The 12,696-nt window shown below is 41.2% G+C and overlaps 1 protein-coding gene across 2 annotated transcripts in view; it reads left to right on the top strand.

Annotated features, from left to right (window-relative positions):
• Positions 1–12,696, top strand: part of KHDRBS3 (KH RNA binding domain containing, signal transduction associated 3) — a 156,567-nt gene that overhangs the window by 18,813 nt on the left and 125,058 nt on the right. The gene's annotated exons all lie outside the window — the stretch shown is intronic.

Genomic DNA, 12,696 nt, shown 5'->3' with positions numbered 1-12,696 from the left:
TATCAAGTACTGAGTATAGCTTCAACATGGTTTTAGGGATTTTCATGTATTAGGGCATTATCTCAAATTATACATCAGGGGTTTTAGAGATGTTAAAATAACTTATTTGTGTCATGTAATTATTAATAATAATGAGGTATTTTGTTGAGTTCTTGCTAAGTGTCATATACTGTGTCAGGAGATTTACAGAGCATATTTTTCTCAATTCTCAGTACAGCCCTCTGAGATGAATCTGAGATGAATGGCATAAATTTCACTTTATACATGAGAAAACAGGCTTCCATGGTACTGTGATTGGCTCAGTGTTACATGGCAAGCTTGAACTGAAGGCTGTGGACTTTGTCAGTCTGATTCCCAAGCTCATACTCTTTGTGTTAAATTAATCATCAGTTACCATTGCTCCCATCTATTTTCCATATTGCTTCATACACTGTTTAATCTCTGCAGCAGCCTGCTACAGATAAAGGAGCTTCCCTGGTGGCTCAGACAGTAAAGAATCTGCTTGCGATGCAGGAGGCTGGGGTTCAGTGCCGGGGTCAGGACGATGGCCTTCTCTTAATATCCCTGTTTTATATATAATGAAACTGAGCCTGAGAAAGAGTAAAGCCAAGCTCTGTTTTGACTCAAAATCTGTGCTCTTTTTTGATGCCATAAAAGGTGTATCTTGTTTGCAGGTTTTTGCTTCAGTCATACATACTCAACATGATCACTTGAAATTATTTCATAAAATATGAGGAAAATATAGAGAGAAAACAACTAAAAATAATTGATGAAATAATAATTAAATAAAGAATGCTGGAAGAACACAAGGTTATATGTCAAAAATAGGGCTGAAAAGTGCTTGGTTTATACTGACCCTGGTGCTCAGTGGCATGAAATAAAAATAAACTAGGACTTGATTCAGAAATTTGTTTCCACTAATGTTTGTGGTAGATTGAGCAGTGGCCCCCAAATATGTCCATATCCTAATTTTCAGAACTTGTGAATGCTACATTACATGGCAAAAGAGACTGTGTAGATATGATTGAGTTAAAGACCTTGAGGTAGAGGAGATATCCCTGGCCGCCTGGGTGGGCCCAGTGTGATCAGCACTGGTCCTTACAAGAGGCGTCTGGAGGGGGAGTCAGAAGACCACGGAAACAGCCTGGGGTGGTGTGGCCGCAGCCCGGTAGGAGTGCTGGCAGCCTCTAGAAGGTGGGAGGGACAAGGAAAAGGATTCTCCCTTGGAGTCTTCAGAAGAAATGCTGCCTGCATGTGCCCATTTCAGACTCTAACTTTCATACCGTAAGGTAATACGTTCTAAACAAGAAGTCACTAAGCTGGTGACAATTTGTTACAGTGGCAATACGAAACTAATATAATTTCCTTAAATAATTATGAACTGCTTAACAAAAGAACATTTGGGGACTTCAATACGTTTTTTAAATAATGGATGCAAAACTAGGCAGAAAATTGGTAAGGAAATAGAAGATGTGAACACCACCACTGTATGCTGACTAGACTTAGAAAGCATTTATAGAACATGCAGGAATATCAGATTTTTCTCAAGTGCACCTGGAATATTCTCTAGGACAGACCATATGCTAGTCCATAAAACCAGCCTCAGCATATTTTAAAGAATGTAAATCATGTAGAGGACTCAACATTCAATATGCCAGCAAATTTAGAAAACTCAGCAGTACCCACAGGACTGGAAAAGGTCAGTTTTCATTCCAATCCCAAAGAAAGGCAATGCCAAAGAATATTTAAACTACTGCACAATTGCACTCATCTCACATGCTAGCAAAATAATGCTCAAAATTCTGCAAGCCAGGCTTCAATGGTACATGAACCTAGAACTTTCAGATTTCAAGTTGGACTTAATTTAGAAAAGGCAGAGAAACCAGAGATCAAATTGCCAACATCTGTTGAGTCATCGAAAAAGGCAAGAGAATTTCAGAAAAACATCTACTTCTGCTTTATTGACTCCACCAAAGCCTTTGACTGTGTGGATCACAACAAACTGTGGAAAATTCTTCAAGAGATGGAAATATCAGACCACTGTACCTGCCTCCTGAGTAATCTGTATGCAGGTCAAGAAGCAACAGTTAGAGCCAGACATGGAACAACGGACTGGTTCCAAATTGGGAAAGGAGTATGTCAAGGCTGTATATTGTCACCCTGCTTATTTAACTTATATGTAGAGTACATCATGGGAAATGCCGGCTGGATGAAGCACGAGTTGGAATCAAGATTGCTGGGAGAAATATCAATAACCTCAGATATGCAGATGGCACCACCCTTATGACAGGAAGCAAAGAAGAGCTAAAGAGCCTCTTGATGAAAGTGAAAGAGGAGAGTGAAGAAGCTGGCTTAAAACACAACATTCAGAAACTAAAATGATGGCATCTGGTCCCATCACTTCATGGCACATAGATGGGGAAACAGTGGAACATGTGACAGACTTTATTTTCTTGGCCTTCAAAATCACTGCAGATGGTGACTGCAGCCATGAAATTAAAAGACACTTGCTCCTTGGAAAAAAAGCTATGACAAACCTAAACAGCATACTAAAAAGCGGAGACATTACTTTGCCAACAAAGGTCCGTCTAGTCAAAGCTATGGTGTGGATGTGAGAGTTGGACCGTAAAGAAGGCTGAGTGCCGAAGAATTGATGCTTTTGAACTGTAGTGTTGGTGAAGACTCTTGAGAATCCCTTGGACTGCAAGGAGATCAAACCAGTCCATCGTAAAGGAAATCAATCCTGAATATTCATTAGAAGGAGTGATGCTAAAACTGAAGCTCCAATACTTTGACCACTTGATGTGAAGAGCTGACTCATTTGAAAAGATCCTGATGCTGGGAAAGATTGAAGGCAGGAGGAGAAGGGGATGACAGAAGATGAGATGGTTGGATTGCATCACCAACTCAATGGACGTGAGTTTGAGCAAACTCTGGGAGTTGGTGATGGACAGGGAAGCCTGGCGTGCTGCAGTCCATGCGGTTGCCAAGAGTCAGACAGGACTGAGCGATTGAACTTAGAGTATGTTCTCTAACACAGTGAAATAAGATTGGAAATTAATAGCAGACAGAAATGTGAGGAATGCAAAAATATCTGGAAATTAACAGACTCCTAAATAACCAGTGAGTTACATAAGAAACCATAAGGGAAATTAGGAAGTATTTTGAGATGAGTAAAAATAAGAATACAGACATTTCAAAATTATGGGATGCAGCTAAAGCAGTACTTAGAAGCAAACATTTAGCTGTGCATACTTAATATTAAAAATGAAGATAAATCTCAAATCAGTTACCTAAGCTTCTATCTTAAGACATTGGGGAAAGAAGAGCAAATTAAATCTAAAAGTGGCAGAATGAAGGAAGTAATACAGATTAGAATGGAAGTTAATGAAAAGGGGAATAGAAAAACAACAGAGAAAATAAACCAAAAATTGGTTCTTTGAAAAGATCAACAAAATTGACAAAACTTTAGCTACATTGGCTGAAAGAAAAGAAGACTGATGACAAAAATCAGGAATGAGATTAATCTATGGATTATAGAGATATGAAAAGGATTATGTCTGTGTTAGTCACGCAGTCATGTCCAACTCTTTGTGACCCCATGGACTGCAGCCCACCGGGCTCCTCTGTCCAAGGAGTTCTATGGAGAGAATATTGGAGTGGGTTGCTGTTCCCTTCCCCAAGAGGTCTTCCCAACCCCAGGGATTGAACTCGGGTCTCAAGGGAATACTCATACGTAACTATGGACTTTACAAAAATGAAAAGGATTGTAAGGGAATACTTTGAACACTTCTTGCTCATAAATTAAGTGTCTTAGAGGAAATGAACAGATACCTGAAAGACACAAATTACCATAACTGACTGAATAAATAGAAAATCTGAATGGACTGGTAAAGAGAGAGAATTGGTTAAAAACAAACTTTTATTCTCAATAAGAAAAGCCCAGGTATAGATGGCTTCACTGGTGACTCCTACCAAACATTTAGGAAATAATTAGTACTCATTCTTCACAGTTCAGTCGCTCAGTCATGTCTGACTCTTTGTGACCCAATGGAGTGTAGCGTGCCTTGCTTCCCTGTCCATCACCAACGCCTAGAGCCTGCTCAAACTCAATGTCCATTAAGTTGGTGATGGCATGGAAAGTTCAATCAGGGTCTATTCTAAGGAGCCAGTTCTTCCTATTGGAGTTTCAGCTTCAGCATCAGTCCTTCCAATGAATATTCAGGACTGATTTCCTTTAAGATGGACTGGTTTGATCTCCTTGCAGTCCAGGGGACACTCAAGAGTCTTCTCCAACACCACAGTTCAAAGGCATCAATTCTTCGGTGCTCAGCTTTCTTTATAGTCCAACTCTCACATTCATACATGACAACTGGAAAAACCATAGCTTTGACTAGACGGACCTTTGTTGGCAAAGTAATGTCTCTGCCTTTTAATATGCTGTCTAGATTGGTCATAACTTTTCTTCCACGGAGCAAGTGTCTTTTAATTTCATGGCTGCAGTCACCATCTGCAGTGATTTTGGAGCCCCCCAAAATAAAGTCTGCCACTGTTTCCACTGTTTCCCCATCTATTTGCCATGACGTGATGGGACTAGATGCCATGACCTTATTTTTTTGAATGTTGAGTTTTAAGCCAACTCATTCTTCACAAACTATTCCAAAAATTAGAAGAGGAAGGAATATTTCCCAGTTCATTGAGTCCAGTATTATCCTGATTCCAAAAACACATCACAAGAAAACTATAGACCAGTATCTCTAATGAATATAGATGCAGAAATCCCCAGTGAAATACTAGCAAACAAAATCCAGGCCACCTGTAAGAAGGATACACCACGATCCTATAGGATCATACACAATCACAACCCAGAAATGCAAGGTTGGTTTAGCATCTGAGAATCAATTAATTTCCCATACTATGCCAATAGAATAAAGGGTAGAAACCACATAATCACTTCAATAGACACAGTAAAATATTTGATGGATTTTGAAACCCTTTCAGTGATAAAAATGTTCAACAAATTAGGAGTGTTCCCGAAGTCTGATAAAGTACACGCTATGAAAAACCCACAGGTGGCATAATACCTAATTGTGAAAGACTTTTTGCCCTAGATCAGGAACAAGCAAAGAAGTCAGCTTTCACCCCTTCTATTCATCATTGTTCTGGAGGTTTTAGCTGGGTCAGTTGGGCAAGAACGTGAGATAAAAAGCACCCAGATTGGGAAGGAATAAGTACAATTAACATGATCTCATATATAGAAAATCACAAGGAGTCCACTAAAAATCTGTTGAAACTAGCAAATGAGTTCCCCTTTCCCTTCCCTTCTGTATTTAAATTAAAAATTGAATATTCTGATGATAAGCATCGTGTGTACTTTACTGGTTTATGATTTTCTTGAGGCCAGGACTCATGTCTGTTCTGTAGACCATCGTACCTAGCACCTGTACTCGTGCCTTATGCACAGAAAATGCTCTTCACATACTTGATAAATGAATGCCTATTGTGGAAAAGAAGTATGAAAAATAAAATCAGTTGCACTCCCCACAAAGTAGTCATTTGGAGGTTGTCATTGTTAGTATTTTAGACAGTTGACTTCTCCATATAAATTGTCATAATTTCATTTTTTAGCTTACTATTCTGTTCTCCTCATTTTCTTAGATCAACAAAATACTGGGAATACTGTTTTTCGTGGCTCAGGAGGGCTCCGTGTTATGTATGTCATCCATTACTTAGCGGATTCCTCACTAATGAACATTTCCAACTTTTTGAATTAATTGTTAATTCTGACTTGTCTGTTCTGTGTCCTTACATTCTGTACATTTCTGCCCTTACCTGGATCACTGCAAGAGCCTGAATTTGTTTCCTTACCACCAGTGTTCTCCTGTTTTTCAAGATTTGCATTTTTAAAAGAAGCAGTGCAAAATGCAAATCGTTTCAAACTGCGAATGCAATCAAGCTATGGTTTTGTTAAAAGCTGTACGTCCTGTCCTCAGGGTAACTGGTATCCTCGGGGTCTTTCTCCGGGTGGTGTTCCGCCCTGCTGGCCTCTCGGTCTCTGTCACTCCCCTCTTTGATCCCGAGGTTACAGTTGTGCTCAGTTTCTTGTCTGGTTCATGACAGCCAGTTGTTCTTTGCCGTGAGGTCTTTCCTTTGCTCTTCTGTTCTTCATTGTGTAACACAAATGCCCTTCTCCCTCTTGTGTGCTTCATCCATTTATGTTTGGGGATTCAGCCCAAGTGTCACCACCGGAAAGAAACCAGTTTGCTGCCCACTCTCGATTTTGGATTGGGTGCCATCCTCTGTTCTCTTCTGATCTCTTAGGCACTAGGACTCAGCACTGTGCATAACTCAGTCACAGCCTTTATCACTCTGGGTTTTCATCTCCTTACTTACGTCTCCCTTTACAGAGTGAGCTCCTTGAAGGCGGGGTTGCGTGTCCACTGTACCTGTAACACAGGTGCTCAGTCAGTGCTTGGTTATTTAGGGAGATACCAAGTAGAAAGTGGTACTTGGCAGGCTCCCAGCCTCGCACCTTTTATGGGTAGTTGGTAACGGGAGCATAATGTGCTAAACTAGAAAGCCAGCTCTTTGGTTCTCCATTTCCCATTCTGCCGTGTGGTTATCTTTCAGATGTTGCTCCTTGGTGCTGCAGACGGGCAGAGAGCTTTCTTTGACACTCAGCATAATGATCAAAGCTGGAAGAGGCCCACTGCCAGAATTAGTGTTTTTTCAGAGTTTGGAGACACTCTTGAAGAAGCGCTTTTGTCTGATCTCCTTATGGTTTTTCAAACTTAAAAACAAAGGTGTTACAATGTCATTGAGTATTACATTAATAGATAAGTTCATGGATGATGGACTCATGGCTAAAGTTGTCCATAGGACAGAGAGAAAAATAACTAGCCATGATGTGTATAGTATTTGGATTTCCATCTGATAAAACTCACAGAATTACAAAGCATTTCACAGTGCTGCCCTGGGATATAGGAAATGGTTACTTTTGTAAGGGTTAATACTTGAGAAAAGGGTGGTGGAGCTGAACTCTTGGTTGCTAGACCAGTTTGTGGAAGATATTTTTCTACCACTTACATGCCCATTGTCCTTATATCTCCATGGTCCCAAATGGACCTGGAGCCATTTTTCTTTTTTTTTCCCCTCCCTCACTGTTTTTTTCTCTAAGTTTTTGGTCTGGAGTTTGTGTGTTGGGATGGGTGGGAAGAGGCCCTAGGGCCTGAGAAGAGCTTGCCCTTTGAGATTCTGATTTCACTGTTTGAATAGGGAGTCTGGCAGAGCACATGGCAGGTGGGCTCTGGGCCCGCTGTTAGCCACGGGGACGCGGGCAGGTACATTCCCTGCAGCAGTGCCCTCCCAGGCGAGGGGGTGCCACCACCCAGCCAGCTGAGCGGTTGGGGAGGTGTGTGTGTGTGAGGGCCAGGGAGGTAACAGAAACGTTTCTTCCTGACAGAGCAGGTGCCCAGCCAGTGTTCATTCCTCTCTTTTTCATAAGGGTTTCCCCATCAGAACATCTGGAGAAAGACTCAGTGCATTAGATAGTAGGTTTTGCTTTGTTTCTGTTCTTGTTTTCTTCTCCGTAACATTCCTAGACATTGACTCTCTTTCCTCCCTTTCTTTCTCTGTCTCTCTAACTCTGTAACCCCATCCAATAAAAAGAAAGGTCAAGACGCAGATAGGTTTTCCCTACTGAAATGTTTTATTTACTAGTCAAATCCCCTTTCCACCTGGCTCATGTTTGAAAGTTGCTGATTATATTTTAAACATGTGGTACAATGGTCAGACCTGTCTGAAACCGTCTGCTCAAACCAGTAACAACTGTATTATACTTGCATCGCTGCAGGGCAGCAGACCCAAAGAGGAAGGGATGTGGCGGCCCGCGGGCGCCTGCCGTGGGCGCATGCGCTGTGGTCCGCCGGGCCCGCCGTGGCTCTCGGCCTGGCCCTTGCGGTCAGTGCCGCGGTGTCATGGGGCGGCAGGCGGGAGTCGGGGGCAGTCTCTGTACTTCAGAATCTCTGTAACTAAAAGTATAAGGTGTGTGAATCACATTCCTACTCTGAATATAGACGATTGTGTGCTGGGCACAGAGCCAGCAGCAAGAAATTTAACCCTCTAGTACCTAAATTTCCCGAGTAAACTGTGGAAACTAAAAACCCTACCTCCAAGGCCTGTTGCGAAGATCTGCTAACATACATAAAGCGTTCATTACATGGTGGGTGGGAACATTCAATTAATGTCAGCTGCTGTTATTAAGATTTTTATTATTATTATTTTTACAATTTGTATTTGTCAAAGCGCTGTGCTAACCGCTGGGGAGGTGGCAACGACTGAGAAAGAAGGAGCCGCCTCTGCTGGACTGTGTGCAGGGTGATCAAATCAACTGGGCAGGTGGGGAGCGGCCCCGCCTCAGTCCTTTTCTTGGAGCATCCCGCTCCCTCCGGCAGGTGATGCGTTTACTGTCCCCCGCCCTCCTAGAGTGTAAACTCCATGCACACAGCACGGTGTCTGCTTGCAGCTGTGTCCCCAGCACCCGTCAGGGTGGCTGGCACGTCGGCATTCAGTAAGAGAAGTGGACGAATGAATGCCGATGGTGCCCTGGGGACACTGATAGGAAAGTGGTGCATTAGCCTGAATGGGACAAGGAGAGCTACAGAGATGGTGCTCTTTACCCTTGAAGGGCCTTGAAGGGCGACCTAGCGCCAGCCGTCTCCTGATGGAGAAGGGATTGCAGCCAGAGAAGCCGAGGTTTCGAGACGGAAGGTCTGGCATGTCAGTTGGAGGAATAGCTGCCACCTGTTGTCACATCAGATGCTCTGATGGCTCGCTTGCATGGAGATAATAGGAACTCATTTTCTGTCTGGTTATTTAGTCTTCAATCCCGAGAGTTTAGTTCTCGTCTAAACTCTTGCTTTGTTTATTGTAGGACATTATTTGTTTTATGCAAGATTTCATATGGTAGCTTCATCTCTTTTGGATGAAGTTAATCCCTTGAATCTCAGCTGTTCCTTGGTGATATCAAGCACAAGCAGATCTAAATAATGATGGTAAAGGTAGTGGTAATGATGATGATGGCCTTTGTGGGTCACTTCACGGTTCTTTTACCAAAGATTTTCATGTGTTGCTTCACTAAGCCTCTTAATAGCTTGATGAGGTATGTAGGATTGAGTAGCATCCTTGACCTGTATATTTTTTTCATTTGCCTTCAAAATATATCCTCCTGTTCCTGCCAAAGACCTTAGCTTCTGAGTGCTATATGTTGTTTTTGCTTGACTTTTGCAGTCCTGGACCAGGGATCCAGGGGTGTAGAGAGCAGCTTGTCCAAGAAGCCTGGTCCGGTGTGCTCCATTTGATCCCCCCTTAGTTTTCCAGGGGTGACATGTGCATGATCCCAAGGCTCTCCAGCTCTTTGTCAGCCTGTTGGCCTCCGGTGGGAGAAGCAAACAATGCGACTGGTTGATGGACCCAAGTCCCTCTCCAGTACTGCTTATGATCCTTTATTTTACTCTTTGGAGCATCATCCCTTCCACAGAAGCCAAGTTTTACGAGGGTAGAGGCATTTGGATGGATGAACAGTAAATGGGTGGTGGCCTCATTTTGTCTGCCAGAGTTCACTTCCCTAGCCCTTGTCTGAGCTCCTGTTGGTGGGTCAAGGGGATATTGGGGAAGTTTAGACTCCTCCAGAAATTAGAGATTTGTTAATAGTCGGAGTGGATGTAGTCTCCATTGTCTAAGTGACAAGACTGAAGCTCAGAGAGGTTCAGTAACTTGCCTTGGGTTATATTGTAGTCAAGTGGCAGGAACTGCTCAAGCCCAGGTCCCTCCAAAGCAACTTGAACAGCTTTCTCAGCTCCATTGAAAAGGAATAGTAATAGTTGTTTAAATATAACCTGTGCATATTTAGGTATGTATGTCTTGTGTTTTGTCTTCAGGTGTTCCCAGTATATAAGCACAATTTGAATAATAACAGTAATGTTTACCTCTGTAGCAAAACCCATTCTTATATGGTGTATATTCATTTATAAGTTGGCATACTTAATTGTGACAGAAATTGATTTGCAGAAATACTGTAATCAGATCTGATCAAACATGAATAATATCACACAAAAATACTCATTTCCAAAATCATCTTTGATGAAAGACACCATTTTGATTCTGCTCTTTTATTTTCTCTCTTTTTCTAAAAGAGGCCAGTTTGAGCTCATCTGTTTGGAAAAAAATGATTTTTCTTTTCTGTCTGGTATTTTGACAGTAAACATCAAATGTGTGCTCACTCAATCGTGTCCAACTCTCTGTGGCCCCATGGACTGTAGCCCACCAGGCTTCTCTGCTCTTGGGATCTCCCAGGAAGGATACTGGAACGTGGGTAGCTGTTTTCTCCTCTGGAGGATCTTCCTGACCCAGGAATCCAACCCAGGTCTCCTGCATTGGCAAGCATGTTCTTTACCACTAGTGCCACCTGGGAAGCCCCGACCTTGAACTTTAGACCTATGTTAAATAAATTTCCTTTCTATAATCTTTGTTTCTCTTTAGTTTTTCTCAATATTTTAAATTATTTAAATATTTCACATAATGTCTTGAGTATATTTATCATTTAATATCATTTGTCAGTGGTGGTTAATATGTTTAACGTTAACATGTAAGGTCCAACAAGGCATGTAACATGTCTCTGGCCACTGTTGATTTTGTAGCACATAGTGGGCTTCAGAGACATGTGGAATAAATGACATGTGTGTTGTAGATACAGAAACACTTTAACATTTCCTGGTTACAGAGTGCTTATCATAGTCTTAATCCCTCCAGATGCATTGGAAGGGCCCCATATATCTGGGAAAGACTGGGTTCTTCCTTGGAGAAGTCACGGATCTGTATCTACACATGGAGGGAGCAGGCCTTCTTATCCAAGGCCAGCAGCTGTTTTGACCCCGCCTTCAGCTGTGAATAAGGATACGTCTATCCAGTGTCCCTTTCTTTTGACAAAAGTTGTCTACAGTTTGGTTTTGTAACTTTAGACCTTAAGAAGTAGACTGCTCTTTGTTCAGTGCAGTGTTCTGTTCAAGAAATGGTACCTGGAGGGAAAGGCCTGCCCTTCCTCCCTCTATACCTGCATGGATGTTGCTGATGTAACAGCAACAAGAGCTTTTACTTAAAGGAGAGCCTTTATTTAAACCCTCCATGGATGCTGGTGATGGAGAGCCTTTCTTTGAACCCTGTGACCTCACACAAATGACTTCCTGCTCTGTGTCCTCTTTAAAGTGGCGAGATGATGGTGCGGAGTAAGATCAACTGGAAGACATGAGAGACTCTTCAGTTTGTAAACTGTCGATGTAACACAAAGGCAGAGTGCTGTCATCAGTGCCATCACTGGTATTGTTAGAGTTATTGAAACATAGGTGTGGGTTGCAGCATTTTTTATACCATTAGGTTTGAAAAGATTAATAATATGAAAGTGAGTGAGTAATGCAAGGCATTGTGTAGTCAGGTGTTAAGGGGAAAACCAAGGAACAGACTGAGGTACATTGTTTAGAAAAGGAAGTGTTACCAGGGATTGAAATTCTGAACTTAACCGCCTGCCAGTGTTAGTCATGAATGATGGAGAATTGTTCTTTACTTTTTTATTGGATTTTTAAAAAACCACCTCTTTGCTTAATTAATACCTTTAGGTTTAAGTACAGATTATTAAAATAGGCAATGACAAAAATAGCATTGAAAAATGGTGACTAGCATTTGACTCTATTTAAAATCTAATATTTATGCCATTGGTACACATACTTATTATGACTGATGTTTTAGAACTAAATAATTATTTTAATTTATTTTTAAAATAATTATTTTAAAATTTATTTAAAAAAAATTTCTCAGTTTTAATTTGCGCATGCATGTTCATTTGTTCAGTCCTGTTGGACTCTTTGTGACTCTGTGGACTGTATAGCTTGCCAGGTTCCTCTGTCCACAGGATTCTCCAGGCAGGAATACTGTAGTGGTAGCCATTTCCTTCTCCAGAGGATCTTCCCGACCCAGGGATCAAACCCATGTCTCCTTCATCTCTGCAAGAATATGGTAAATATTGATGGATTATATAACATATATAAAAAAAACTCTCTGACATTCTTAAAAATTTGTATGAGTCCAAGTCAAAAGGGATCCTAAGACTGAAGAGATGGAAAGCTCCTGGGTTTGTGAGACCATGGTTCATACCCATGGTATTGCTTTGTACTTTTGCCAGAAGATGTAGAAAAGTTTGTTCCGTGAATAAATTAAGTTTCTTGACCAATAACTATTAACATGTTGTTTGATGTTGTTCTGCTTGTCAGTTTAGTAACTGCTTATTCTATAAACTGCTATTCTAATGTAATAAAGTAGGTTTTAAAAGTTTTTGTACATATGAGAATTTTAATAACAGGAAAAATCACTAATTTTTTTAAAGGATATGTTGTAATATCCACTGTATGCTTTCTCCATCCACAGTCACCAATTTATGAATCTATGAATTAAGTTTATGTAATAGGTAAGGGCTTATTTATGTTGCCTTTTTCTTCTTGAGGGATCTTTGATAGTTTTGTATCTTATAAGGAAGTTGTCCATTTCACCTGAAGTATCAAATTTATTGCTATAGAACTGTTGGGTTACATTTCTTTATCCTTTTAATAATGGTAGGATCTGTGGTGATGTCATTCTTGTTCCTGGTGT

This window comes from Cervus elaphus, chromosome 21 (assembly GCF_910594005.1).
Source record: "Cervus elaphus chromosome 21, mCerEla1.1, whole genome shotgun sequence".
Classification (NCBI taxonomy): domain Eukaryota; kingdom Metazoa; phylum Chordata; class Mammalia; order Artiodactyla; family Cervidae; genus Cervus; species Cervus elaphus.
Note: the sequence above shows the minus strand (reverse complement) of the source record. Positions and strands in the feature narration are given on the sequence as shown.